General features: G+C 48.0%; 1 long non-coding RNA gene across 1 annotated transcript; it reads right to left on the reverse strand.

The window, feature by feature from the left end:
* Positions 1 to 3918: 3918 nt before the first annotated feature.
* Positions 3919 to 5336, reverse strand: LOC127344768 (uncharacterized). Its single transcript, XR_007878213.1, has 3 exons — positions 5251 to 5336; positions 4369 to 4484; positions 3919 to 4258 (listed from the first exon to the last, which is right to left on the reverse strand). It is a non-coding gene; the product is annotated as an uncharacterized lncRNA (long non-coding RNA).
* Between the last annotated feature and the right edge of the window lie 382 nt (positions 5337 to 5718).

Consider the following 5718-nt stretch of genomic DNA (forward strand, 5'->3'; position numbering starts at 1 on the left):
TGAAAATAGATACCGACTCGCTGTTCCTGAAGCATGTGCTTGCCATCAAGGGCGCCTGGGCTTGAGACAAAAGGCGGCGATGAGCATCCAGTAACGAGACATGATCGAGTCTATGCATACTTCGTAGGGCAATAAACCTTCCATCTGTCCACCAGTCAACGGAATGGATACTGATACAGTGCATGATTTTTCTACAATAATCAGGGCAATGATAAGATTGCTCTATCATTGAGAATTTTGGTTGAACTTTCTACTGTTGTGATCCGCCGTGCAGCTTCCGGCGAGTTGCCGCTACAGGGGATTGGTTCCAATAGGCATGCACGCAATACTTGCACATCAACTTGGACCCTGGATCGGACGCATTCAGGTTATGCAGTTAGCTAAGCTAGACGTGGACATGATATGCATAAGCATAAGTAAAAAAAAAATTGAGAGAAAGCATAAGTAGACTTATTGAAACATTGGAACGTATGGAAAATCAAAATAGGTGAAAGCGTGAAGCTGAGTTTGGATTTAGGCCAGTGCCGTGTGTGCAAAACAATGCACCGAAATATTACCTTTGTTTTGAAATGTAAGCCTAGGTTTTTAAAAAGGTTTATATTTTAAAACGGAGGTAGTAATACTTATATTATATCAAATGCAATACATAATAATGAGCTGTGACTAGACATAAAACGTTGCAAAAACGCATACTCTTACTGCACAACAGTACAAGTTACATATTGTTGTATTACTCACTTAAATTTTCATGAAAGTACAATCAATTTGTATGGACTCCTCAGTCATCTCCGACCGGCGATACCGGCAAGAGAGGCTTCGGTTTGGCCCGGAGTCGCAAAGGAGACTCTCATACTGTAGAGAGGAGAGGGGGAAGGGAAGAGAGAAATGAGAGCCAAACCGGACACTCTATAGTCTATACCACTATAACAGACACATCCCTAAGAGCTCTAAGCTCCCAGGGTTGGGCGAGCCTGTGGTTAATCTGCATGTCACTATCGTGGGACCCACGTAAAGGAAAAAAGATATGTTCTAGTGATTGTTTTCTACCGATATCCTTTTGTCCCTCCGCCCAATACCCCTGCTCCGCAATGCTGCTACCCCGGATGCCGGCGAGGCGGCGACACCGCCATCTCGCAAACTATTTCGGCGGTGAAGGCGCCCCGACCCCGATGAACCGGCGGATGTGACATCCATGGCGCATCCGTGGTTGTGGGGCCTCGAATCCGGCGAGGGAGCGGCAGTAGCCGGTGGTAGTGGCCGCAGTTGGGACGGAGCTCGTGGCCCCGTACTGGTTCCAGCTTCACCAAGCACGTGTAGTAGTGGTGCTGGACTGCTGGTAGTGCGCGTACGCGGCGGCTTCCAAAGAAGCAACCCCGATGTGTGACGACTGACGAAGAACGCCGCATCTTGACACTCGGCGCCTGCAAGGATGCCGCTCGAGCGGTGAGCGTCCAACACCACCTGCCGCGCGAGGCTGCTACCTCCGGTTGCCGGCGACGCCGCCATTTGCCATGACGGTGCAAAAACAATCCCAATCCCCCCTGTTGCCTCCTCTTACCCCGAGTCCCCGACCCTTCCCCACTACCCGATGTGGCTGGGCCTCCTCCGCCTCAGTTTTGAGGAGGTTATGAGGTGGCCTCATCTATCGATCTGGAAGCAGCAGCTCAGCCTCAGCGTGGCCTCCAGACGGCGGCACTGGGGAAAGAGGATCGAATCAGGCAGCAGGGGATTTCTAGCGCCTCCCAATGTGGCCGAGATTGCGGTGACTAGAGGCGGCCAGGACCTGGGCTTCGTGTTTGTGCAACGGGATGAGGTGCTTAGCTCTACGGGGGCGTCGGGGGATGTCGTCCTAGAGAAAAAATCAAGTCAAATTGCTTTGCAGCTGGTCCGCCATGGCAGTCGCTTGCTCACCTGTTGGAGTTCCTGCGGCTGGTCAGCTGGCCTGATGTGCTCTTAGACTTGGGCTGCAGCACGTGCCGGCTTGCCGACTCGACTTGGTGGTGCGGGGCCATAGTGGGTAGTATCATATAATATAATAGTATCATGTATATGATATTTTTGTATGATACTAGTATCATAATTTTACTATATTAATTGATTTGTAGAATCCCAATACAAATTTGTGTACAAGATTTATTTGATACTAACTTTTCTCGTGATGTGCGCTATGATACAGTATCTACCTATGATACTCTAATCTTCTCTCTCATCCATAATTACTTGCCACATCAGTATTTTTGGTGGGGCTAGGATGCATGATACTAGCTATGATACTAGCACTATGGCTACCCTTAAGGACATCTCCAGCGCGACGCATTTTAATATCCGCGAGCGTCCGTTTGCGTCGCGCTGCGGACGTAAAAATGACCGTTTTTTGTCCGTGCGTCTGGGGTCTGCTCCAGCGAAGCGACGCATTTAATTTATTTTTCCTTTCTTCCCTCTTCTCCATTTAAACATAGTTTCAAATATAATATTTTAAAACATGATTTTACACAAACTAACACATAGTTAGGCACATGGTTTACACAAACTAACACATAGTTTGAACCATGGTTGACACAAATATAAAATTTAAAAAAATAGAAGCCAGTTGTGTTGATTTCCGTATGTTCGCTGCCAAGGAAGAACATTCGAGGGCACACCCAATCACCCAAACTGAAAATCCAGCGGGAGGAGACGGTGCCTTTGTTGGTTCTACCGAGGAAGAACAGACAGAGACCTTCACTACTGGCTTCGTCTGGCCTATAGCCAGATTCGCTGCAAAGAAAGAACACTCGACGTTCTAACTATCGGTGTCGGAGCCGGAGTCATCGGTGTGGTAATGCCTGCGGCAGGCTGTGTCGTCGAACACCTTGACGATCATCTCGCCGTCCCCCTCGTAGAGGAAGGTGAGCTGGCAGCCGGGCTCGAGGTCGAGGTCACGGGCGAACTTGTCCCACCCCGTGTGCAGGTACATCTTGCCATGCCCGTCGAACAGGACCTCCACGGTCCAGCGGTAGAAGTTGCAGCTGGCCTCCCGTAGCCGCAAGTGCGCGGCTCGACGCCGTCGACGAACTCGGCGAACTTGTCCTGTAGCCGCTTGATGGCGAGTGGGTCGTCGTCGATGCGGAGGAGGAACTCGGCGAGCGCTCCTCCCGCGAGGACGAGCAGGGCGCAGCGACGGCGAGCGTGGGGCCGTAGCTGCTCCACCACGGCGGCTCCTGCCCCGGCCACGGGGGCGCCCAGGGCCGCGGCCTCGACCGCCTCGCCGGCCACCAGGACCGGCCATGGATTTTCTCGCGGGCTTGGCTGCGTCGCAGGAACACCTAGACGACGCTACGGTCGAGCTTTGTGGCGGCTAGCTAGGGTTTCTTTGGAGGAGTGGATGAGGAATAAGAACGCGCGCGCCCCTTTATATAGGCCGGCGGCATGCGGTGGCCGCGGGACGCGTGGCGTCGCCATTAACCTGGTTGGCGGAGGTGGGCGGCCGCTCGGCAGCCGAGGCATCGTCGCCATTAGTGGCGCAGTGTGCCGAAGCGATGCAGCGACGCAGCTTTGCAGTCGCTGGCGCGTTTGAGAAGACGCATCGACACAGGGTCGCTGCCAGGCGGGCCAGCCGAAACGATGCGATGACGCAGCTTTGCGATCGGCCGGCGCGTTTGAGAAGACGCATCGACGCAGGGTCGCTGCCAGGCGGGCCAGCCGAAACGTCCGCCAGACACAAGCGGACGTTTCCGGACGTCCGCCGAGACGCAAACCTGACGCATATTTGGCCAGGTTTGCGTCTCCACGGACAGCCCGATCACTTTGCGTCGCCCCGCTGGAACAGGCCCCAGACACATTTCCGGTCACAAATTTCTTAATAAAATTAATAAAATTTCTTAACAACCACTTCACAATGACTTTTTTGAGGTAGTGATTGTCACGTTTGTCCACCTCCAATCTTGAGTTCTTAACTCATGAAAATCCCCAAAACACTTCCGTAGATGAAGCCTAGATGGTTCACATCTCTGGAAGTTCCAACACCACTATACACGCAAGGAAGTTCTCAACAAATATGAATGAAGCCAAATAAAAGAGCTCAAATTTATATTACTCGTTTCTCCATCTATGTTTAAAATGTTCTGCCACAAAAATGTTCAATGCTTAATTAAAATATAATTTCCAAAACAAATATAATCACTAAGCTAAAAAAGATGAGTCGATCTACCTTACCTGGAGGACCGATTGAGCTCTCAAACTTGATGGAAACCAGAAGTCCCAAAATAGAGTGCCATATCTACGACATAAAGAAAAAGAAATAAACTAATCAAAAGATACTCTTCACATTGTTATCTACCTCGCTAGTGTTGCTCATCTCACTCACAAATAGTACTAAAAACAACTTACTTTTGCCCAAATCTCTTCTAGGCAAGGATGATAAGAATGTGACACCTCCTTGTCGCTCTAATAGTGAAGCTTCTTCTATATTCTATTGGCATATAATTCATTCAAATCGGCTTAACCTGCACAAATTGGCATATGCGTTCAATCAAGATATCCAAATCTATCCTATCACGTCAAACAAAGTCCTCGCGAATAGAATCAAGTAGATTACTAAACAATGCCATCTCATAGGTGTACATGATCCGAACAAGATAGCACAGTTACTTCTCGTACAAAATGATGCTTCATTACCTTTTAAATATACATCAAGCACACCATCATTCTGATAAATATATGGAAACAACATACGCAGCTAGGAGACTACTATGCCGCATTCTCTTACTAAAACAATAGCTCTCTGCATTTCGGTAATCAGCTAATGGCACATATGATTTTATATGCATGAACTATCATTATACTTAAATTGCATGCACTATATATATGGTTGCTGAATCAAAGAAAACATGATGCTTCAAATGCTCTGATCAAGCTAACAGTGAAGAAGCAATCTGCATGCCTCAAATGCTAGCTCGAGCGGTAAGCAGCGTGGTTGTGCAAGCAACTCTCCGAGGTTTGAAAATTGCAGTCGTGTTCTTGGTGCCTCACTCTTCTACCTATGAAAATATGGCTCTAGTTTCCTTCCCCGTTGTCATGTTTTTTTTATTAAGACGTCTTACCCAATGTCGTAGCTTTGGCGGGGCAATACGTACCTCCACCTAAAATGTGCATGAAGATGGAATGTGGCCTATTCACTTCGACAACTGGTCATGTTGAAATTTTATAATCCGAGGCCTTGCTTCTCAAAATGAATGGTATAACGATGTGTATTGGTGGTTGCGGACATACCTTGATTACACCACAATATAATGTGCATTGGCCTCCACTTTCAAGAACGGTGCCGTGTTCCCCACCATACACCAGCAACATGACACTGTAGCACAATTGCAATATTCAAGATATGAGACAACCAGACAAACTGCAGGCAACCAGAATTCATAGGATCGTTATGTGACGTGCCTTGAAAAGTTCCAATTTCTACGAATCGCATCAAATGCATCTTGCTTGACTAATTGATTTTCACGGGCCTGTAGGGCAGAAATATGGCTTATATTAGCTGATTGCCGCTATTTTTATAGCATCAATTATGAAGCTGATGCCCGAGTATCTTCTCAATCAAATGCTCAAAAACTATATTCATTGGTAAACTTATGGAAAATGGATAGGAAAAAAAACCAATTCAGCACCGCAAGAAATGTGGGCATAGTTTTTCTATTCTTTTTAGAACATCAACATGGGAACTCAAAGTCATACAAA

The sequence above is a fragment of the Lolium perenne genome, chromosome 1 (assembly GCF_019359855.2).
Source record: "Lolium perenne isolate Kyuss_39 chromosome 1, Kyuss_2.0, whole genome shotgun sequence".
Classification (NCBI taxonomy): Eukaryota; Viridiplantae; Streptophyta; class Magnoliopsida; order Poales; family Poaceae; genus Lolium; species Lolium perenne.